Below are 25,021 nucleotides of genomic sequence, written 5' to 3' on the forward strand. Positions count from 1 at the left end.
AAATTAGCCGGGCGAGGTAGCATGTGCCTGTAGTTCCAGCTACTTGGAAGGCTGAGGCGGAAAGGATCGCCGGAGCCCAGCAGTTCGAGGCTGCGGTGGCCGGGAGCGGCCACTGCACTCCAGTCTAGGTGACAGAGTGAGACTCCAACTCAAAAAAAATAAAAAGAAATCCCCCCGATGAGTATGCTTCCATCACAGCATTTGGCACCTCTTATTATACTTATTTGCACAGCCATTATCTCCTCCACCACTGGACTGCAACCCCCTTGAGGGAAGGAACTGTGGGGTATTCATCTCTGCCCATCCCAGTGCCTGTTACAGGGCTGGTGCCTCAAAAGGGTATAACAAATGTTTATAGAACAGATCCTTACATTCTTTCCCTCCGCAGCAGCTGAAAAATAAATATATGATAGCTTTTAATTAAAAAGCAACAGGATGAAATATGCATGAGAACCCTATTCTCTGACAGGAGGCAGCGTGTTGAAGAGAAAGATTTTCAAATTATGTTTGCCAGTGATGCTCCCAAAAGACTAAAAAAGTTTTCTGGGCATGCGGTCTTGGCTGGTGACAGCCCCTTCTCAGCACTGCATTGCAACTGATGCTCACTACGTTTGGTTAGTACTCAGAGAGTAAGAACGCTGCTTGTTAAAACAGGTTACTGTCCACATCAGCTTCAGGGATCTATGGCTGAGGAGTCCAACACACCTCTCAGTTAACCCCACTATCACCATTTGGACGGGTCCTCTCTGGGGACGTCTTTTCTCACAACAATGAAATAGTGCTCATTGCATACTGCTTTCATAATAAATGTGCTTGTGCTTTAACCATGGGCTTCAAAATCGGGAGCATCTGAATTGAAATTACTGCTTTGGCACAACTACCAAGTTGACCTTGAGTCAGGGATTGAGCCTCTCTGAACCTCAGTTTCTTTTTCTGAGAAATGGATAAGCATGCCTACCTTGTATTATGACTGAGGATTGTAAATAGCACATGCGAAAGGCTTGGCGTTTAATAGGTGTCTGTTGGATAGATAACAAGCATCATCATGGTTTCTAAACTTCTTTTTAGCAGTGGGGCCCCTTTCCAAATTAAATCATTCCTGGAAATTTGACATGGGAAATAGAGCAATGAGAGATACTCAGGTTTGAGGGGAGGAGAAAATTTCATCTGCCTCTGTCTCAGGCTTGAGGGAAACTCTTCATACCCCTGGAAGTCTAAGGAGTGTAGTCAGAAATGGGTCTATTCCAACTGTTTCTTTTCAAGATGTGAAGACTCAGTTCCAGGTGGGACTGTGACTTGCCTCAAGACCCACAGTCCTTCAAAGGACTGAGACTTGGACCCAGAATGCTGGGCTGCTAGGCTGGTGGCACTAAGAGCAAGAGAGTGGTGATTAAAAGCAATGGCTTTGGAATCTCTCCAACCTGGTTTATATCCTGGATCCATCTCTGCTGTCTGTCAATGAGTAAGTTACCTACCCTCTGTGAAACTCAGTTTCCCCTTCTGTGAAATGGAGACAGTGATCACTACCTAACTCGCAGAGCCATTATGAGAAACAAATAAATTAACATACATAAAGGCACCAAGCACAATACTTGGCACATAGTTGATACAATATAAAAAATTAATAATAGAACTAATTTAACCATACCTTAATACCTTAAAACTATAGAAATTCAATACCTTAAAACTATAGAAATTCACAACACACCAAGGGCTTTAAAAACTGCTTTATTTTCTCAATCACCAATGAAATAGTGATTATGTCTCCCATTGTACAGATAGGGGATAAAGAAATTCCAAGAGATGTCATTTGCACAAGGCCACATGGGCAATAGAGTGGTAGAGATAGGATTTGTAATTTTTTTTTTAGCAAGGATCTATTGACACACTGCCCTATTATTTTAGAGCCACACTGCTATGTATCAGGACTGATAGACATTCCACAAAAACATCCTAGATCACAAACAGCTGATACTTGGCATATGTACCTCTGCTCTCCACTTCCATGCTCATGGCAGACATTGCCAATCAATCCTTGCAGTAGATCCCTACAGATCACAAATGGCTGATATGTGGCATATATATCACCACTGTTCTTTACTTCTGTGCTCATGGCAGACATTGCTAATCAACCCCCATAGCAGATCCCTGCAGATCACAAAAGGCTGAAACTTGGCATATGTATCACTGCTCTCCTCTTCAGTGCTCATGACAGACATTGGTAATCAGTCTCTATAGTCTTTCCCACTGAGCCTCAAAATGTTTCCTCGTGCAGGGCTCTGGGCAGCCGTTTCCAACAGATTGCTGCTCAGGAGCAGCAACTCTTTGCCCACATTCCACCTCATCTCCACCTCCAGTCTCCTGCTCTGGACAGTTGTGAGCCCAGGAGTCTGGGTGCTGCTATCCCTTGCTGAGCAACCAGGGTTTTGAGTTGGCTGGGTCATTGGGACATCTTCACTTGTCCTATGGCTCTCTGCCTGAGAAGAGGAATAGCTATTACAGAAAATGCTATTCGTGCTTAAAAATAGTCCTTTATCTAAGGGCTGAATCACATAATTAGAAGCCTTTCCCCGTAAGATTTAACACTCTCACCTCTATCGGTGGCCATTGTTCACACCCTCCCCACCTCCCAGCTGAATGTAGCTTCCTGCCCTCTGCTTGTGTCCAGTAATTTTCTTGAATCTGAATTAAGCACTGATGAGTGTCTGCTTGTCCCAAATTGGCCCTGTTGAGATTTATGTCTCTGAAGTGCAAGCAGAGAAACTGAAGGACATTTGGGTAAGAAGAAAAAGAGTCATTCCTGACCCGAGTACCTGGTGCTTTGTTTTAAAGATATGTGGGGCTGGGGGAATGAAGAGAATCCTCTCACCCACACATTTCTAGTTTTGTGGTTGTCATCCTGACTGCCTTCTACCCTGACAATCACAGTTTTTCTTTGTTTTTGTTCTGTAGTTTGATGGGAAAAAATACGATACACCCATGCAGAACAAATGCAGCAGTCACATTTGGATCAAAATGTATGCAGCTCACTTCACAGTTATGGGACTGTCACCTGGCTGACAGCTCTGTCATATTTCTAAGAGTTACAAACACCTCCCCCTATGTCCCCTCAAGGGGTCTAGGTATAAAAGTGTGTGTGTGTGTGTGTGTGTGTGTGTGTGTGTGTGTGTGTGTGTGTAAGAGAGAAAGAGACAGAGAGGTGGTGAGGAGAGGCGGGTAGGTGTCCATTGTCATCATCACTCCTTTGCATCCAACCTTCTTCTTTCACACTCATCTGACAGATCTCAACCCAGATTAAATCCAAGAACTTACCTTTTCCTCACCTGTGACTACACAGACCCATGTGGCTGAAAAAAATTTCACCCAGGTCACTGGTATCACTTTAAATTTATGCTCGCCACCCACGCAGTCCCATTGCAAGTCCATGACCCCAGTTGCAAGACAACTTTCACGACTCTCTCCTGAACCCTCCTACGCTTCCTCCTCAGTCTGGGTTAATTACCTGGCTTCCTTTCCCCTGAGAAAATGGGAAGGGATTTTCCCCATACGGTGCCTCTGCCATCCTCATTCAGCCAACCTTCCCCAGGTGAGCCCATGCACCTGCCTCCTTCCCATTCTGTAGATGTCCGTCCCCACTGCCAGCCTCTCCATGGGAGTGCCGGTTTCTCCACTCGCACCTAATCCAGCCACATCACTCCAGTGATCCACCCCTTCCTCTCCTGAACCTTCAGTGTTTCTCTTCTTACTAGCTCATTCCCATCAGTGAGCAAGCTTGCTTCAGCAGCTCCTCTCTTAAAACGAGCAAAACAAAACAAACACCAATAACAAAGAACTGCCCCTGACCCCACATCCCACTCTGGCCACCATCTGTTCCCTTTAGAAAAAAATTGCTCAGAAGAGTTGTGCATATTTTTCTAATTCTTCCTCCTTCATTCTCCCTTGAGTCCACTCCAGTTGGCTGTGCTGAGACCACTGATGATCTCCATTTTGCCACATGCAGTGGACCATTCTTAGGCTCACCTCACCTGAATCATCAGCAGTATTTGTTACAATTGAGTGTTCTCTTTATCTAGAAATGCTTTCTTTACTTGGCCTCCACAACAAACACGCTACAGGTTTCTCTCTTTCCTGCCTGACTGCTCCCTTCCCATCTTCTTCCCTGGCTCCTCCTCATTGGCCAACTTCAACTCCCTGGTACCTCTCAGGACTCAGGGATCTTCCCTCTCTGCACTCGCTCATGCAAGGTCTCATCCTGTCTCCCAACATTTACTACAAGCTCTACTCTGAAAACTCCTACATGAAATATGTATCTCTAGTCTCATTTTCTCTCTTGAGCTACAAACCCATGAAGTCCTGTTTGGCATCTATCACCTGGATGTCTAAGAGGCGTCCAACCTCAGGTATCCACCTTTCCCACACCTGCATCTCCCATATCTCTCTCTCTCTCTTTTTTTTTTTTTTTGAGTTGGAGTCTCACTCTGTCGCCCAGACTGGAGTGCAGTGGCCGCTCCCGGCCACCACAGCCTCGACCTCCTGAGCTCCGGCGATCCTTCCACCTCAGCCTTCCAAGTAGCTGGAGCTACAGGCGCGCGCTACCATGCCCGGCTGATTTTTTGATTTATTGTAGAGATGAGGTCTCGCCTGCCCAGGCAGGTCTCGAACCCGCGGGCTCAGGCAATCCACTCACCTCAGCCTCCCAAAGGCGCGGGACTACAGGCTGAGCCACTGGGCCCGGCTTCTCCCACATCTCTTAAATGACAACTCCATCCTTCTAGCTGCTTAAAGTCAATTTCACTGTTTCTTGTCTCTCTCTCTCTCTCTCTCTCCTTCTCTCTCTCTCTCATATATGGCAAATAAGCAAGACTCTGATGACTTCTTAGAACTTCCATTTTTACCACCCTGGTTCAAGTTGCCATCATGTCTAACTTGGATTATTGCAGTAGCCTCCTCACGGTCCTTCTTGTCTCCATCCCTGTCCCCACCATAAGATCTCCACATAGCATCCAGAAGGATTCTTCTAAAATGAAATATTTTATGTCACTTTTCCCCTCAAAATTCTCCAATGGTCTCCAATCTCACTTGGAGTCAAAGCTGAAATTCTTACCCTGACCTATCAAGACCCTAAATGGTCTAGCGTCTGCTTCTTCTCTCTTCCTTGGTCATTCCACCCAGCAAACGGTATTCTTACAATTCCTTGAACATAGTAGCCACAGTCCTGCCTCAGGGCCTTTGTACTTGTACTTCCTGCTTCCTAGAGTGTTCTTTCACAGACATTTGTATGACTCACTCTCACTTCCTTCTCAAATCTTACTTTATCAGAGAGACCTTTCTGACTAAATCATTTAAAATATTATACTCCCCACAACCACCCCCAACACATACACCTTGCTGAGAGTTGGTAAAAAAAAATATTCCAGCTCCCACGCCCCCTTGGTGAGAGAATTTAAGGTGTATTTTTCAAGTTCCCCAGTAGAACTGAATCCCAGCTGTTCACAGAAAAACCCACTCATGATTGTGTCCTTTATGAGACAGGTAACCTTTCTTGTTTCAGTTTCCCACTCCCTAATGGTACTTTCTCGGATCGCCTCCTAAATAAATGGCCTCCACTTCAACCTTCCACTTGGGGTCTTTTTTTTAAATGGTAAATGACACTAAGTCCCGCTGTTGTATCAATTTCACTTATATGACAACACATATTTATCAATCTGTTTTCTTAATTGTCTGCCTCTTCCTGCTAGAATACAAGCTCCAGGAAGGAGTGCAACATGCTCTCCTCTCAGGATGGCTGATGAGCATTTAGCCCATATTTTCTCCGTGGAGGGATTTAATCATTTATCCAACCAATAGTTAATGACTGCCTATCCTGTGCTGGATACTTTGGTAGTTGGTGGGGAGATAGTGGTGACCAAAACAGGCAAGATTTCTATCCATAAGAAGCTCACCTTCTGAGTGTATGGATGAAAGGAAGGATGGGTGGATAGATGGGCAGGAAGACGTGTAGATGGGCAGATGGGTGGGTAGATAGGTGGGTGGATGGATGTATGGATGGATAGTTGGGTGGATGGACAGATGGGTGGGGGGACGCATTGATGTTGGGGGCAAACAGAATGCACTACAGCCTTACAATACCCAGTATTTGGACGCTAAGAGGTCATGTCTATCTATTTTGGAACTTTTGGTAAACAGTCTCTTATGACTCATGGTAGTTTCTTCTATTCTGTTACCGCTCAACCATGTCCCTGTCAAATAACTTTTCCCCAGAAATTCCCGTGTCATTTCTCACTTCTGAACCTGCACACTGTGCCTGCTCACTTCCCCTTTAGACTCAATTTCACACTTTTTAATGTCTTTCCTGCCCATGCCATTTCCGAAGCTATTCTTCTTCTAGTCTAAGACTTGCGAGGAAATTTTGCTTAAACTTTATACGCAAGGCAGCAATCTTTCCTTGTTCATTCTTTTGCGTGTAGTGCAAACTGGGTATATGTTCACAGGGAATTCTTCTTTCTTGCTCAAGGAAGAGCATGGCAGGATGAGGAATGATTGAGTCTTTCTGATGTGACCCAGATTGAGTCTTAACACTTCCTAGCTGTGTTTCCTTGGCCAGTGACTTCACCTCTCAGGGACTCAGTTTACTCATTTGTCAAATAGAGATGGGAATGGTCCCCATCCTCCAGAATTATGGTGGACTCAAGATTATGAGGGTAGAGGAGATGTATTTTTAGTCAAATCTTGGCTCTGTCTCTCTCTCTCATTGTGTGACCTTGGGCAAGTATCTTTACCTTTCTGTCCTTCTGTTTGTGTAGCTATAAAATGAAAGTAACTGTGAGCACTTTATAAGGCTGTTTGAGGATTACAGGAAATCATGCACATAAAATACTTGACCCAGAATCTGGTGCATAGAAAATACTTAATAAATTCTTACCATTATTATTTCCATTCAGCTTTTAAGCTTAAAAGTCATGGTGGAATAACAGCTGCCAAGCATGCTGGGAAAATTCCTGGACCAGCAGGCTGCTTCAGTGAAATGTGGTGTCATGGGTGATAAAATCTAACCCAGACATGTTGCTTTTCTAGAGCTTAGAATTGTCTGTTCTTCCCCGGGCACTTTCTTCTCAACCAGCATTTGAGAAGCAAGCCAAGCTCCTTCGATTCTGAGGAAGGCAACTGCTGGAAAGCCTAGGGTAAAATATGAAAGCCTTCCTCTTTGTGCTTATCCTGTTAGCAATCTTAAAGAGGGCAACACACCATCCTTTTATCTTCATCTGCAGATGAATGTAAAACACGCTGCTTGGGGGATGATGAATGGGGGAGGCTGCTGAACAGATCAGTTCCTCTTCAGAAAGCTGAAGCTCCTTTTATGAAGGCAAATACATCATCCAGAGGCCCAGAAAAGGGTAGATTCCAGCCACGAGGGGGAGGAGAAAGGTATTGTTCCCATCAATAATTAATCCTATTTAATCTTTCAAAAATTTTATTGTGAAATATATCATACCTACAAAATAGTGAAAACCTGCATATATATATAGTTAGAGAATAAAAGTAGCATGAATATCTGTGTACCCACCATTTAGCTCATGAAATAGAATATTATTGATAATTTAGAAGCTCCTAAAAGATACCACTATCCTGAATTTTGTTGTAACCATTTCCTTGTTTTTCCATATAGTTTTACCATCATGTATGTATTTCAAAATAATGATGATAATGATGGTAGCAATAACAACAACTAGTCAAAAGTAATATCAGGAACTAACATTTACACAGTTATATAAAATCCCTCTGTACTGGGGAATCTTCCAAGTAGCTTACATGCATTAATTCTCTTAATTCTCACAATAACACTTTGAGGTAGAAACCATTGCTGTCTTCAACATTTTGTAGACGAACAGACAGAGGCATAGAAAGGTTAGGCAATTCGCTACAGTCACTCAGCTAGGAGGAGAAGATGCACTCTCATGAGCTCTCTGTTGGCTCCAGAGTCCATCATGATTATGCTATCCTGTCTCTCAATACAGCATTTAGGTTTGCTTATTTTGGAATTTTATAAATATGAATTCATATGCTATGGAGTTTTATAAGATTTATCTATTTGGATCAACATTAAGTCTCTGAAATTCATCCATGTTAATGTGTGCAGCTATAGCTTATTTTTACAGCTGTGTAGTATTCTTTCATATTCATTCTTATTGGAAACATGGGTTGATTTTAATTTCTCATTTAATCTCTGTAGAGATCCCACCATGTAGACTATGATCTTCTTGGTTTTACAGACAAGGAATCTGAAGCTCAGAGATGGGACGAGGTTTTTCCAGGTCACAGTCAGCATATTCAGAGAAAGGTGTCAAATCTAGAACCATCCGGCTTTCAATCTCTAGATCTTTCTGTTGCTCTGTGTTGAGATTTCAACTGCTGGCATCATCTCTTTTCATTAAAATTTGTGGTACTATTTTTAGTCTTCTTATTGGGGGAAATGGCCCAAAGGATTCCTTTCTTTCTTTTGGAAGGAGCCATATTTATTCTTTCATACAAGCTTGTAAATGGAAATTTTTGGATTAAGTTTTGTGGATGGAGAAATAAATAAGACATGTCTAGTCTTGAAATTGCTCTATATGTAGGAAGACATTCCTACCAATAATTAAACTGTTCCTTAGGTCTTATAGAAGAGAGAATTACAAAGGGATCTGGAAGAACAAGGGAGAAAGAGAAATCAGAGAAAACTTCCTGAGGAGGAAACACTTAAGATGGGCCTTGCAGGTTGAGTAGGAATTATCATGTTAGACAAAGAGTGGCATTCTTGACAGGGGAAGAGCACAACTCAAGACTTTGAAGTAGGAAGTCATGGTATGTTTAGAGAGTGGGGAGAAGTTTGGGTTGGCTTTGGTATCAACTTAGAGAGAAAAGAGGAGCTTTTAGGAGCTTCTAAATTATTAATAATGGGAGAGAAGCATCTGATGGTGAGTGGTCTTGGATGCCAAGCTAAAGTATTTGAACATGGACCTATTGGAGTGATTGTCATTGAAGGTTGCAAGACAGAGGTGACAAGATGGGACTACGATACCAGAACAATTTCTTTGTATCCAATATGAGGTTAGTCTTGTGGATACTTGTGGGGCTTCTTTTTTGAAAGAATGGAAGTCTGGGGTCCTATTCTGGGCAGTGCTGAGGATCCAGAAGGGAATTCAGAATCTGCATTTATAATATATTCTTCACAATAACAACTATGCATTGTATGTTTGGCATGTACTCCATTAACTTTGAGTTGTGAAAATAATTTAAACTCTCTGTGTTGCAAGTATCTTATCTAAGAAATGAGCATAATAATATCTCATGCCTATAATCCTAGCACTTTAGGAGTCTGAGGCAAGAGGATTGCTTGAACTCAGGAGTTTGAGACCAGTCTGGGCAAAATAGTAAGACCTTGTTTCTACAAAAAAAAGTATATATAAATATTTATATGTCTCTGAATATTACAAGATAATTTTATGACAATTAAGTGAATGAATACATGTAATGCAGTTAAAACTGTGCCAGACACACAATCTTCAACACTATTGGAAGTTTCATGCAATCAGTATCATCATCACATCATCATCATCACATTTTCAAGGTACAAAACCAGGATTTAAAATATATTTAATAATATTGAATCTTTTGACTATCTCCGTGGAGTAGCAGCATAAACATTTTCCTCCATAGACAGATTGGAGATCTGATAGGTCAAGAGAGTTGCCCAAAGTCACCAGAATCAATAGGTTTGAAACCTCAACCCACATCTTCTTGGGTGTGTTTGGCCAAGAACCCTTTTACCCACTCTCAGGCAAGGACACTGCCTTTTCGCCCTACCTAGAATGTGGAAGTCCTTGAAATTGTCAGCCTTTTGGACTCTGCGATAACTCGGTCAGTGATGGGCATCCTTAAGCAAGCAAGCACTTAAGTCACAGAGCAGCATTCCCCCAGTGTTCACTTTACCATGACCGCTATCAACCTTGCAACAAATTAAATAGCATCTTCAGGGGGAGTCTGAATGCCTCCTTACTCACTTTATAATTCTACGAGACAGCCTCCTACTCTACACTTTTCTTGTTTATCTTCAAGGCTAATTCTTTGCTCTGATTGCAGTGGGAAGCATGTGCCCAGTTCCTGAGCAGTTAATTAAGGTCAGAACTCATTTTCGCAAGAAATAGCAGTGAGATTAAGGCTGCAGAGTGTGAGGTATCCTTCTTTAGTCAGAAAATGGGCATATGTTTGAGGAGGGCTGGGGCTGGGGGGAAGATGCAAAGGGAAGGGTGAAAATTATGAAATGTGTTGGCATACGACTAATGGGTTAGACCATTAGGATTATGAGTCCAAAAATTCCATCTGTTGGGATTTCTGGGCCAAAACATGAGGACCAAAAACAATGAATTCATTAGAATAAGCCCTTGTTCTAAATCCTTGAGAATAAGGCCAAGTGACCACAATTAGCTCTTCCAGGGACTTAACCATCCTGCTACTGAATCCAGGGTTTTCTCCCTAGATGTCCTTCTCAGTGGAACAAAGGAAGATTCACAGATGAACAGTATAACTGGGGCAGTCACTCTCTGCTACAGCTTTTACTGATGTTCAGCATTTGGGCTACTTCTGGCCACCAGGATTTCATTTGGATGTTCCTGGTAGTCTCATGGAGAAAGAACCTGAGCTGGAAACTAGAGACATGTGCATGGGACCAGCTTGGTCTTTTGCCCAAACCAGTCCCCTCTCCAATCTTGGCTTCAGCATCTATATTTGTCAAGTGCAGATAAAACCTACCTTGGCTTCTTCAGTGGACTGTGTGAATTCAAATTCTATCATGGATGAAATGATATAAGCACATTGAAGAAGCAGGCACAAAGGCATATAACTCTCAGTTTATTTCTGATCACAGATAATTTAGTAATTATCTGTTTGTGTGTCTTTCCTTCCCAAATGAAGGTGAGCTTCTTGAAGACAGGGTCTGTGTCTTATTCATCCTTGACTTTTTTGGCACCCAACAGAGGATCTTGCACACAGTGGTCCTCATTCAATGTTTTTGGAACAAGAGGCAGGGCAGCCAAATAGTTAAGAGCATAAATTCTGCTGTCAGATAAACAGAACGATGTCTTGGCTCTCTCACATCTCCGCAGTGTGACCTTGGGCAGGTCTTTTTGCCTGTGTTATCCTCAGTTTCCCCACCTGTAAAAGACTGATGACATTTCATTGGGTCACTGGGAGTAATAAATGAGTCCATAAATATAAAACATGTGTCTGGTTGATGCACAGCAAACCTTAGCTAAAACCGTTATCTTCTGTGTGCTAATTCTTGTGTTGTGGGCCATGAAGGGAATCACTGGGATACTATACCTGCTATGTCAATGCTATGTCATTTTTTATGTGATGATTCCAAATCCATTGCACTCTGACTGCTCCATCAGCCAGTGGATATCCAGAAATAGCCACTGAGAGTTTCCAGGTGATGTAGAAAGGTGAGCAGGTCTCAGCTGGCCTTGCTATCTACCTGCTGAGCAACCCCATACCAATTGCTCTACATTTCCCAGCCTTCATTTCCTGACAGGTAAAGAGGTGGCGGGATTGGTTCCTAAGCTCACTCTGCTTTTTAAAAGTACCATGAATAATCTCTGTGCTAAAAGGAGGTCATCCTTTCAGAAGCCCCTGCAGTTGCTCCCAGGGAGGAGTGGAACATGATAGAACAAGGGGTGCTTACTTTGGACAGAGCCATGGTGATCTCATGGGCATTGCTGTTAGTGACCCAGTCCAGAGCCAGGATGTCTGAAAGACACAATTCAAAGCTGAAACCAGAGCCGTGCATTCCACATTTCATTTGAGGACATCTAAGCAGAAGGGCTCTCCTGGATCCCACCTGCTTTCCCCCGAGAAGTCATCTTACCCCAGTAATTCATTCCCCTGAGCTGATTATCCTGTCTTTAAAAGAAGTCATCAGTGATTGTGATTCAACAAGGAGACCATTGCAGCTATACTGAAAAGAACCTGGAGCCCATTTTCTTTCAGGAAATGGAATGCTTGCTTAGGGAATTGAAGGCAGAAAAAAGCAAAGTAGACTTTCCCTACCCTCTTTGAAAACTAGAGAGAGTGTACAAATCTTGAGGTTTCACTAGCAGTGGAACCCAGGGTCCCTTTGTATGGCATCAGTAGGGACTGAGGGTACCCCAGAAAAAAACTCAAGAAGCTTGGCTCAGCTGTGCCTTTGCCATGGACAAGCTGTATGAGTGTATTCTCTTCCCTCCCTGGGTCTGGTGCTCAGTTACCTGCTTTGACAATGACTTTTTCTTCCCTAACACAATACACCTACTCTGAGTCTATCATGTTCTGGCTGCTAGAGATGCAATGTAGCACCTATCTGTCTAGAGCTGATGGGTGAGGAATCAGAGGGATAGACACGTACGTGTGAGACTACTTGACCATGATGGTCATACTGGGTAAGACTGGAAAAGGCACAAGTGCTTGGGGAAATATGGGAAGGGCTGTGTGTATGTGTGTGTACATGTGCCTACATGCATGTGAGATGTGTGTATTTATTCATGTGTGTTCACGTATGTGCCTACATTGGTACATGTGTTTGTGTTTTAGGAATTAGAAAAGCTCTCCCAGAGGATGAGTATTTAAACTGAACCATAGGGCTGGACGCAATGGCTCACATTTGTAATCCCAGCAATTTTGGAGGCCAAGGTAGGAGAAATGCTTGAGCCCAGGACTTTGAGACCAGTCTGGGCAACACAGAATGACTAATCTCTATTAAAAAAAATCAAAACATTAGCTGGGCATGGTGGTGTGTGCCCATAGTTCCAGCCACTTGGGAAGCTGAGACAGAAGGATCACTTGAGCCAGGCAGGTCCAGGATGTGGTGAGCCATGAGCATGGCAATGTATTCCAGTCTGGGCAACAGAATGAGAACCTGACTCAATAAAATAAAATGAACCATGAAGAAGAAGAATTATAACTACCATTTTGAAGCATTTACTATATGACAGGTAAATAAATATCTCAACAAACCTCATGATGCTGAACAACACCTGGGTCAACACAGAAATTAAAAGATTATTGGAAATAAATGAAAACAAAGACACATCCTACCAAAACCTCTGGGATGCCATGAAATCAGTACGGAGAGGGGACTTTATACCTCTATGCAAACACATTAAAAAACTGGAAAGATCACAAGTTAACAACCTAACAAAGTACCTAAAGGAGTTGGAAAGGCAAGACCACCAAAACCAAAACCCTAACTCAGCAGAAGAATCCAGATTACCAAAGTAAAAACCCAAATATGGGACACAGAAGACAAACATACAGAAAAAATCAACAAAACAAAGTACTGGTTCTTTGAAAGCATAAACAAGATTGATGGATCCCTAGCCAGACTGACCACAAAAAAGAAAGAAAAAGCCCAAATAAACACAATCAGAAATGCAAAAGATCAAGTCACAACTGATCCCCCCAAAATGCAAAACATTATCAGAGATTATTATTCATGCCTGTTTGGAAACAAACTTTAAAACCTAAATGAAATGGAAGACTTTCTGACATCACACAACCTCCCAAGGTTGAAACAAGAAGAAACTGATACTCTAAATGGACCAATAACAACCCAGGAAATTGACTTCATCATAAGAAAGCTACCTACAAAAAAAAAAAAAAAAAAAAAAAAAGCCCCGGACCCGACGGTTTTCCAGCAGAATCCTACAAAACAATACAAGGAGGAGTTGATACCAATCCTATTGAAAGTATTACAGGAAATCAAGAAAGACAGGACTTTCCTCAAATCATTCTATGAAGCTAACATCACACTGATGACCAAACCAGCTAAAGATCCAACAAAGAAAGAGAGCTATAGGCCAATATTCCTGATGAACATAGTTGCAAAAATTCTTAACAAGATTCTAGCAAATAGGATCCAGCAATACATCTCAAAAATCATCCACCATGACCAAGTAGGCTTCATCCCTGGGATTCAGGCCTGGTTCAACATCTTCAAGACCATAAATGTGATCAAATATATCAACAAATGTAAAAAGAAGAACCACATGATTATATTATTAGACAGAAAAAGCTTTCGATAAAACCCCTTCTTGATAAAAACCCTTGAACACCTATGCATAGAGGGAACATACTTCAAAATAGCAAGAGCCATATACAATAAACCCACAGCCAACATATTGCTAAACAGACAGAAATTGGAAGCATTTTCACTGAAACCCAGAACAAGACAAGGTTGCCCACTTTCACCCCACCTGTTCAACATAGTGTTGGAAATCCTAGCCAGAACAATAAGACAAGAGAAGGAAATCAGGGGTCTCCAAATAGGAAAAGAGGAATTTAAGTTATCCCTCTTTGCTGACAATTTGATCCTATACCTTGAAAATCCAAGAAAATCTATCAGAAACTTCCTTGCACTGATAAAGGTCTTTGGCACAGTCTCAGAGTACAAAATAAATGTGCAAAAGACAGTCCCATTTTTATATACCAACAAACAGACAGAGAACCAAATAGAAAGCACAATCCCATTCAAAATAGCCACAAAAAAAGAGAAATTCCTCAGCATCTTCCTAACCAGAGAAGTGAAAGACCTTTACAGCAAAAACTACAAAACACTGCTTAAAGAAATCAAAGAAGACACAAACAAAAGGGAAAATATTCTATGCTCATGGGTTGGAAGAATCAACATTTTTAAGATGTCCATCCTATCCAAGGCAATCTACAGATTCAACACAATATCCATTAAATTACCAACATCATCCTTCTCTGATCTGGAAGCAGCAATCCAAAAATTCATATGGAAACATAAACAACAACGAATAGACAAAACAATCCTCAACAAAAGAAACAAAGTGGGAGGTATCACACTTCCAGACTTTAAACTTTACTATAAGGCTACAATAATCAAAACAGCCTGGTATTGGTACAAGTACAGACCTATAGACCAATGGAGCAGGACAAAGATTCCAGAAGCAAAACTTCAATTTCTCAACCAACTCATCTTTGACAAAGCCTCCAACAACAACCATTGGGGAGAGGAGAACTTATTCGGTAAATGGTGCTGGAAAAACTGGCAGAAGAATAAAGCAGGACTCCCACCTGTCACCATACACAAAAATCAACTCTAAATGGATAAAGATGTACATGTAAAACCTCAAACTATGAGAATCTTAGAAAACACAGGTGATACCCTTACAGAAGTTGGAATAGGCAACCAATTCCTGATCAAAACCCCAATAGCCCATGTCATAAGAAATAAGATTGGCAAGTGGGACCTCATCAAACTGAAAAGCTTCTGCAAGGCAAAATAAACAAGAGAGGGGAGAGAGAGCCCATAGAATGGAAAAAAAATATTTGCCACTGTATATCTGACAAAGATTTAATATCCAGGATCTACAAGGAGCTCCTCCTAATATCCAGGATCTACAAGGAGACAAAAGGAAAAAACAAACAACCCTATTAAAAAGTGAATGAAATATATGAATAGACAATTCTTAAAAGAAGACATACGAGCAGCCAACAGATACATGAAAAAATGCTCAGCCTCACTAATCATCAAAGAAATGCAAATCAAAACCACACCGAGATACCATCTAACTCCAGTCAGAATGGCCATCATTAATAACTCAAAAAACAACAGATGCTGGAGAGAGTGCAGAGAAAAGGGAACCCTTCTACGCTGTTGGTGGGAGTGTAAATTATTACACTCTCTGTGGAAAACAGTGTGACGATATCTAAAAGATCTAAAGATCAACCTCCTTCCATATTCTTCCTTCTGGGAATATATCCGGGGAACTCAAATCATTCTACAAAAAAGATACCCACACATGCACATTTATTGCAGCACTAATCACAATAGCAAAAACATGGAACCAACCACACTGCCCATTGAAAGTGGATTGGATTTTAAAAATGTGGTACATAAGCCGGGCTCGGTGGCTCAGCCTGTAATCCCGCGCCTTTGGGAGGCTGAGGTGAGTGGATTGCCTGAGCCCGCGGGTTCGAGACCCGCCTGGGCAGCGAGACCTTATCTCTACAATAAATTTAAAAATTCAGCCGGGCGTGGTAGCGCATGCCTGTAATTCCGGCTACTTGGAAGGCTGAGGCGGAAGGATCGCCGGAGCCCAGCAGGTCGAGCCTGCGGTGGCCGGGAGCGGCCACTGCACTCCAGTGTGGGCGACAGAGTGAGACTCCAACTCAAAAAAAAAAAAAAAAAAAAAAAAATGTGGTACATATACATGATGACATATTACGAAGCCATAAAGATGGACAAAATTATGGACTTTGCAGTAACTTGGATGGATTTAGAGTCTAGCATACTCAATGATCTATTACAGAAACATGTGAGTACCACATGTTCTTACTCATAAGTGGACCCTGAACATTTATCGTAATATTACATGCAATAGATTGGCAGTTGCAGATCACTACTGCTGGTGGTGGTGGTGGGGTCATAACATCAAAAAGGATACCTGATCCCAAACTAGGTGAAGTGAGGATCATTGGGAGGCCCAAACTTTACCTGTATAATGACCACTTATGTACCTAACCCTGAATTGTACCCTAGATCTTTAAAAGAAAAAAAAAAGAAAGAAAAATAATCATCTCATTTAACCCCTCAAACATTGTTTTAAAAACAGTATTATGGGCAGCCCCCTTGGGTCCCCTCCCACTGTGGGAGCTTTTCTGACCTCTCAGTAAATCCTGCTTTCAAAAAATAAAAAATAAAAATAGTATTATTATGACCCTTATCTTAGAGATGTAGAAATCAAGGTCCAGAGAGGTTAAGTCATTTGCCCAAGACTGCATAGGTAAAGAGTGGCAGAGCAAAAGTAGGAACCCAGACTCTTAGGCTGCAGATCTTTTGCATTAACCAGGCACCACACTGCCTCTTACAACTCTCATACGCTGGTCAAGCAAATAGGACAATGAGAGGCAGCGTGCTGAAGTCTGCGGGTGAGGTGCAGGGTGGTGAGCCTGAGGAACTGGATGCCCAGAATGTAGCGTGAGGGTTGGGTGGAGTGGGGTTAAGGTGGCAGTTGGTGGCACCAGATGGGGCCAAAGAAAAAGGCAAAGTTTATGATAGAAAACCATAATGCAGGACTTTGCCCTGAGGCAAGGAGGAGCCACTGAATGTCTCCAGTATGGGAGCGCTATCGCTAGGCTTATGGTCTTGAACAGCCATTCTGCTGCCTGGTCTAAAATGCAGTTACCCTGCATGGTGCTGATGGCCATGGGACTTTCCCAGGAGAGACAGTGGGTTGTCACTCGGAGCTACCCTCTCCCTCCCCTCATCCAGTGTCACCTTCTCGCCATGCGTGACCCAACAAGTTTCTGTTGCATTGTTGTTATAGCATCTCACAACAGGTCAGACTTGTCAGTTTGGAGGTCAATGCTCCATGACAGTCACAGCCAAAGGTCCATGAGCGTTTAGTGGGAAGAGCTACTAGCTACCACCTGTCTATTCCCAGTCAGGGAGACACCCAGTGAGAAAGAGTTGATAAGAACTTTAGAGAATTATCATCTCTGACCACTGGTCAGAAGGCAGAGTGATTATTCTATGGAAGCAAGTGTGACATTTGTTTCTTTCTTTTTTTGAGTTGGAGTTTCACTCCATTGCCCGGGCTGGAGTGCAGTGGCATGCTCATGGCCACCCCAGTGTCAACCTGCTGGACTCTAGCCATCCTTCTGCCTCAGCCTTCTAAGTAGCCGGAACTACAGGCGCATGCTACCATGCCCAGCTAATTTTTTATTTATTGTAGAGGTAAGGTCTCACCAGGTTGCCCCAGCTGGTCTCAAACCCGTGGGCTCAGGCAATTCACTCACCTCGGCCTCCCAAAGTGCTGGGATTACAGGCTGAACCACCGAGCCTGGCCGACATTTACTTCTTTATAAAAATTATGCTCACTGCTTGATTGATTGGTAATAACAGCTTTGGAGCCTCTGTTTTGTCATCTGTAGAATTAACTGGTTAAAAAAAGCAACATTTTTCAAAGCATATTCCAACTCACTAATTTATAAGATTCCCTGTGGGAAAAGGATTTCATGGCCAAGTGACTTTAGAAAAGACTGCTTGCCATGTCCCCCCCTTAGGAAATTCACTTCCTATCTTGGCACATTAAAGGCTCTGACAAGGTCTGCAGAGAAGACATTTGCTTAATTCATAGGGGCTTACACTTGTAAATGGACCCTGATATAACATCTCTGAGCATCACATCAAATCAGTGTTCTATGGCACCACATTGTGAAATCTTGAAATAGATGATGCATAACTGCCTTCCTTGCTCTAGGAGTCTCTAGCTTGAGATTAAGAGATTAAGGGTCAGAAATAATACCTCACACAGTGGTGCTGAGATGAGAGGAAGAAGTTCATGGTTACCTCATACCTATGCATTACCTAAAGATAATCCCTAATAGTTATATTTTACCAGGTGCTAGATGATATACCTGGCGATTTCCATAGCCATTTACTGAGCAATACTGTGTGCCAGATGTATGTGGATGCATCTTCTGTCCTCCAGCAGTTCCCAGCTTCTGGGAGACTTGGAACTAAGTGCTATAATAGAGACCTATACAGAAGATGATGAGTGTTGGACATCTTTCGTTTGCCCTTTTGCCCTTCTCCACCCTGCTCTGGCCTCCAAAAGCTGATCCATGTGGACCACACCAACAGATCCCCCTATCTTCTTGCTACCAGTTGTGTTCTGCCAATGAAAGGCACCAGCGAGATACTGGAGAGTCAGAGGGAAATGAGGTCGAGAGTATCTTCCTAGAGCCCTGCCTGACGGGTCACTATGGGATGAACGTGGCCCTCTCTCAAGGCTCCTGTCAGGAAATCTCTTTAGTTCTAGACTCTATAACTTCTGTGGCTGCTCCTCTCTTTGTAGCTTTAGCACTAGAGGTAGTAATAGCTCCCCAGTGTTGTTAGTCCCAGGTGCTGCACCATGTCTTGCGGGTTTCCTTAACCTCTGCCCATTGCAATGCACAATCCATGGTAAACAGCCCCTTCATTATAGTCTCCTTGTGCTGTCCAGTTTGAGTGTGCCTCAACCGGGACCTGACTAATACACAATGTGAATATAGAAAGTGGAGTAGGGAGTACACAGAACTGGGCCAGGGAATTCACCCCCAGGAGAGGAGGAGGGTGATCAGTAAAACTCCACAGAGTTGGATTTTGATGCCTGCCTAGGAGTTTTCCAGAAAGATGTTTTAGCATTGAGGGATGCACTTGAGCAAAGGTACACAGGTATGTAGAGACACCAAATTTGGGAGAACAGCTAAGGGTTCGATGGCCCTTCTTTAAAATCAACCTCCCATGTCTCTGACACCAGCCTCCTTAGAGAATGTGGAGACAAACTGGTCACAAATTATTTATGACTTAGCAATGAGGATGCTGCAAATTAGCCCTGGCTGCACAGAGACTGTGAACTGATCAACTGTGGGCCGGATCAGACACCCAAAGAGTCTGTTGTCTTTAAGAAGAAAACTCAAGCCCATACTTAACAACTGAGATACTTTACCTCAAATTCTATTTTCTTAGAGAGAGAGAGAGAGATAGATAGAGAGAGAGAGAGAGAGAGAGAGAGAGAGAGAGAGAGAGAGAGAGAGAGAGAGAGCATGCTGGAGCTGGGAAGCTTCCTCTCCAAGGCCAGCAAAGGGTCTGCAGTTTGCCACAGTCCCCAACACTCCATATTGATCCTGTCCTTTGTACTCTTGTCCACAAAGCTCCGTAAAAATGATCCACTGAGCTCTATAAAAATTTTGATCAATGACCCTGGGTATAGAGAGTACAGCCCATCCCTACATTCTCGACTCTCTCTTTCCCCTCCATCTGTACCTTAGTTAAACAAAGGACTTTTCAACACCCTGACCGGCTTTTCTCCAGATCAGTGTTTGGGAACGACTGGAGCATGCTTTCTCCCTCACATCTGTGTGTGACATACACACAGCCTTGTTCTTAGGTGGGCAGAGGGTGAGTTTGATCTGCCTCTTATGATGAGAGCTGGTGAGATTTTAAAAGACTGCCCCAGAGAAAAGCTCACTCTTTGACATGTGATGCCAACCCCAGAAGGACTCTGGGAGCATCAGCATGAGCACCCTCATTTTACAGATGGGGAAACAGAGCGAATGGTAGGACTAACACAGACTCACATAGCAAGTAAGGGGTGGGGTGGGGAAGAGGAAGGAACCAACATTTGGTGGCTCCCTGCTAGGTTTCATAGGGGATGGTTGTGTTTGTCTCATAATCAGTTAGATGATAGATTGTTAAGTACCTTTAACAGATGGAGCAGCGAGTGCTTGGAGCAATGGAGTGGGATGTCAGAGGTTAGGGAGCCAAAATATTTGAGGCTGAACTTGGAAGCCTCACACTCAATCGCACATAGGTGTAAATATCAGCTCTGCTAGTGCCAAAAAAGAAGTCATGCCATGTTCCACCAATGCATCCCTAAGGAACAGCTCAGACCTCTGGGCTCAGAGAGTGAAGTAGCCCTGGACACTAAAGGGTTACCATGGGAGGAACACCCTCTCCTCCCTGCAAGGGAGGCTACTACAGTGTGATGCAGGAGCCAGGCATCCTAGGTTCAGACACCCAGTCTTCCATTTACCAGCTCTGCATCCTTGGCTAAATCACTTCACCTCTCTGAGCTTCAGTGTCTTAATCTCTAAAATGAGAACCTAAACCCCCTCATGGATGGTTAAGAGGATCCAGGCAGTAACATTGGAAAGTGCCTCACAAGTAGTAGACCCTGATTTAAAGGTTTGGACTTGCTTGATGGATTCCCAAGACCATCTACACACTCACTGATTCCCTAGAAGCACTCAGAGGACTCAGCCTGTAGTTGTACTCATGGCTAAAATGACACTATCAGGATGTACAATCAGCTCAGTAAGGGAAAAAGACACTGGAAAAATCCACGAGGAGGCTTCCTATACTTTCTCCCTCCCAGGACAAGAAACACTCTCCCTCTAGTAGCAACAATGCAATAACACATTTGTAATGCCCAGGGTAGCCTTTTTGAGACTCAGAGTTTAGGATGTTTGGGGGGGAACTGCTTATATAGTGTTCTCTGTCTAGTAACTTCCGAAATTCTAGACTTCCAGAATGAAAGTTCACCATAAATTACATCGCTTATAAAAACAATCTAGGTGCACAGAAACAACCTTTTCAATTGGGGAACAGAGGAAACGTTTTGAAAACCAGGTTCCTAGAGGCCAGCTAAGGAGCACCCTTGCAAGCAGGTCTTTCCAAAGATCATGTCCTCAGCCTGCTATGTCAATTCTTTTTTTTTTAACCAATATTTTTTATTATGGTTTTGTGCTATGTCAATTCTTTTCTGCGAAGTCATTGTTGCAGAGAACTTATATGCATTCTACATATCTTTATGTCGCTTCCATTCATTCTGGGACCATGAGGCCATGTATAGGCTGGAGAACAGAAAGTTCTGATCTCAAGGAATGGGCAATCTAGGTAGCGAGGGAAGGAAAAGGAAGCAGTAACAACACAGACCTGTGCAAGACACCTTTTGTTTTTGCCTACCTGTGCCCTTTCCTTGTTTTTTGAGATAACAGCACCCCTTCTTTCTCTTTGGGGCACCCTCCCAGCTCCAGAGCTTCTCTCCTGGGACTGCCAATCACAGATGGCTGCAGACACTCGTGTAAGGCCAAGCCTGGCCAATGACTTTCTGTTGTTCAAGAATTTCAATTTGTACAAAAGAAATCCAGAAACAGAAAGTAATTGGGACTGTTACCTGTGGCAATGTCTTAAAGAGACCATTTTCCAGTTCATGCTTTTATGGTCCTGAAGCCTCCCTGGCCCAAGTCCTTCCAGAAGGCTAGTATTTTGTTTTTGTTTTGTTTTTTCAGTAACTCTTTGTTCTGATTCAAGCAAGCTAAGTACATTTAGACCCTAGCTGGAACCTGTGGGAGAAATGTGGTGGTTGCAGAAAAAGAGTAATGGGGGACAAGTAGCAGGCACAACTCTGTCTTCACAAAGCATGGAATGGGGGAGGTGGTGTTGAAGTCGTGGCCACTGAGAAGGACAGGAGCATATTGCAGGCACAGGGATTACCATGTGCAAAGGCCCAGGAGTGTGAGGACACAGAGTGAGCAGCTGAACTTCAGTGTTGGAAGCACTGAGTGGAGAACAATTGGGTACACAGGTTTGGAGATGGGATAGGGTGAGCCAAACCACTGAGGCTTGAGGGGGTTTGGATTTTATCTTGCAAGCAGGCATGGCAGGGTGTGTATCTTAAAAAGGTCATGCTAGCTACAAGGTGGAGGGCTCATGAATGGAGGTCCAAGGCCATGACCAAGGTGACTTTCTTTTCCAGAGAACTTTCATACTCACACTTGCATTCTATCTTCATCCCATTCCAGAGTGAGATAGGGCAGGACTTACTTCACAGATGGGGAGTAAAGACTCACTTACAGGGAGAATGGTGCTGCACCATGATGAAACTGGGTCTCCGCCCAGTGACTTCAGACTCTTGATCTGGATGGAGGGTTTGCCGTTGCAGTGGGTCAACAAGGGTCTCGCCCTGTGTACTCTGAGGCAAGCCAATGGATCTCAAATGGTTCAGGGACCAGGCAAGCAACAATAAATGAGTGAATTAAACTCAAGTGGGCTAGTAGGGGTGAAGATGAGGATGACCTGGAAGCAAGGGGCAGTGTGACCAGACCTCAAAAGAAGGTGGAAATTTGGGTTTTATGTGAAATTTTCTTATTTCTGAAGCACTCTACTAGCCAACCAGAACAATTCAACCTGCAGGCCACAAATCTTCAGCCCCCATTATATTTCCACCAAGCTCCCAGATAGGGTTGCAAGATTTAGCAACTAAAAATATAGGATGTCCAGGTAAATTTGGATTTCAGACAAATGAATTTTTTTTGGTATAAATATGTTCCAAATGGTGCATGGGATATACTTATGCTAAAAGTTATTATTTCTTTAAATCTGAAATTCAAATTTAGCAAGAGTCAAGATTAGTGTCAAGGCTAGCAACCCTCTTCCCGAAGATCTACTTGTCTCATTCAACACAGAAGAAATAAGCTGGCTTCCTTTCCATGTCCAGGCTCATCTGGGGCCTGTGTTGATTCTGCACCTCCATCAATAACCCTTGCTGCTCAGCTGACAATTCCCATTGAGACCCCTCCTGTCGCTTTCTCCTAGTGCCCTTGATGGATGGGGACCTCAGAGGTTCATCAAAGGCAGCCAGAAGAGCCCCTCCAGGCAACCGGGCTCTCAACCTCCACAGCACATCCCAAATTGGCAGCAATGCAAGATTGGGCTGAACATCAAGTATCATCTGTCTTTTGATCCTTATACAAGGAGAGGAAATCCCCATGCCCCTCACTGAGCCAAGAGCTCTGGTTATCTGGTGCAGATCGGAGACTCTGGAAAAGGCTCTTTGGGATCCAACTCCCCTGGCTTGCAGGTAAGACAATCATGGGCCGCTTACCCGGATGTGTTACTGAGCGTGAACAAACAGCCCAATGCAAAGTTTTCTTCCTGTGCCCACCAGGTACACACACTTCTGACTGCAAAGAATCTTTTGTGGACAGCAGGGTGAGAGTGTCTCGTTTCTCATTCTTTCTTGCAAATGTCCTCCCTGAATGCCTCTGAATTCCCTACTGATGAATGACCCCACTGTCAAGGCAGAGAGGAGGGGATGGGGCAGAGTGACTCCTGCGATTCGACTCACTTCCTCTGCCAGGCCTGAAGGCTCCGATATCCACTCATCCATTTTTTGTTTTGTTTTGTTTTTACCTACCTCAAAGGAGAAACTCAAATGTCCCTTTGCATCCAGGACACAGATGATCAGGCCTGACCAAACTTCTCTGACATTGGGCATCTGTTTGCATCCTATCCCTGAAACCGTTTCTCTGACCGTGAGTCAGTTACGGGTCAAACCTTTGGTTCTCCTTAAAACTATCTCAGCGGCCCCTAATGGGCCTCCCTGACATCAGCCCTTTCTGTCTTCAACCCAGGCTGACTCGTAGGAAAGCCTGGAGTTGAGAGCATTGCATCAGACGGAGCCAGTTTGGAATTGTGGCCATTCCTTTAGAATGCTGTGTGACTCCAAAAGAGCTGCTTTACCTTTCTGAGGTGCAGCCTCTTCTTCTATGACCCAGAGGTATTCATTCCATGCTCACAGCATTTTAGGAGCAATTAAATTTTGTATGTGGTGTCAGTGGTGGATGAGAGAGGAGGAAGCAGCTGAACATGTGAGAAGATTAGTTGTGAGAATATTCCCTATGTTCCAGGGACTGTGTCAATTCATACTTTCATTGCTTTGCAGAGATTATGCCTATTTAAGCCTCATATCCTTCCCAGTACAATAAACATGGTATTGGCCCCTATTTTCTATAAGAGAAAAGTTAGGCTCATTGGGTCTTTTATTGAGCTCTTACTATGTTATAAGCTTTATATCAGGAACTAGGAATGCAATAAATAAAATGGACACACTCCTCCTGGAGTTTATATTCAGCTGGAGGAGACAGATATTGATAACAATTTTAAAAACATATAAAAATTATAATTGGAGGCTGAGGTGAGTGGATTGCCTGAGCCCGTGGGTTCGAGACCCGCCTGGGCAACTTGGCGAGACCTCATCTCTACAATAAATCAAAAATTAGCCAGACATGGTAGTGCGCGCCTGTAGTTCCAGCTACTCAGAAGGCTGAGGCGAAAGAATCGCTAGAGCCCAGCAGGTCGAGGCTGTGGTGGCTGGGAGCGGCCACTGCACTCCAGTCTGGGCAACAGAGACTCCAACTCAAAATAAATAAATAAATTACAATTACAGTGGCGTGAGTGCCGTGAACAAAAACTAGCAGGGACATTGCTCACATGTAACTTGGAGCCCTCGCCGGGTCCAGGATGTCAGAGTGATTTCTCCAGGGAATGACATTTGAGCTGAGAGTTGAAACCGGCTGTCCTCATTTGAGTTCCCCAGAAGCAGACCCGGAGACAGGGATTTGAGTGAAAGTTGTCTATTTAGGAGGTGATCCAAGG

The sequence above is a fragment of the Carlito syrichta genome, unplaced genomic scaffold (assembly GCF_000164805.1).
Source record: "Carlito syrichta isolate Samal-C Ts95f unplaced genomic scaffold, Tarsius_syrichta-2.0.1 Scaffold306949, whole genome shotgun sequence".
In the NCBI taxonomy this organism is placed as follows: domain Eukaryota; kingdom Metazoa; phylum Chordata; class Mammalia; order Primates; family Tarsiidae; genus Carlito; species Carlito syrichta.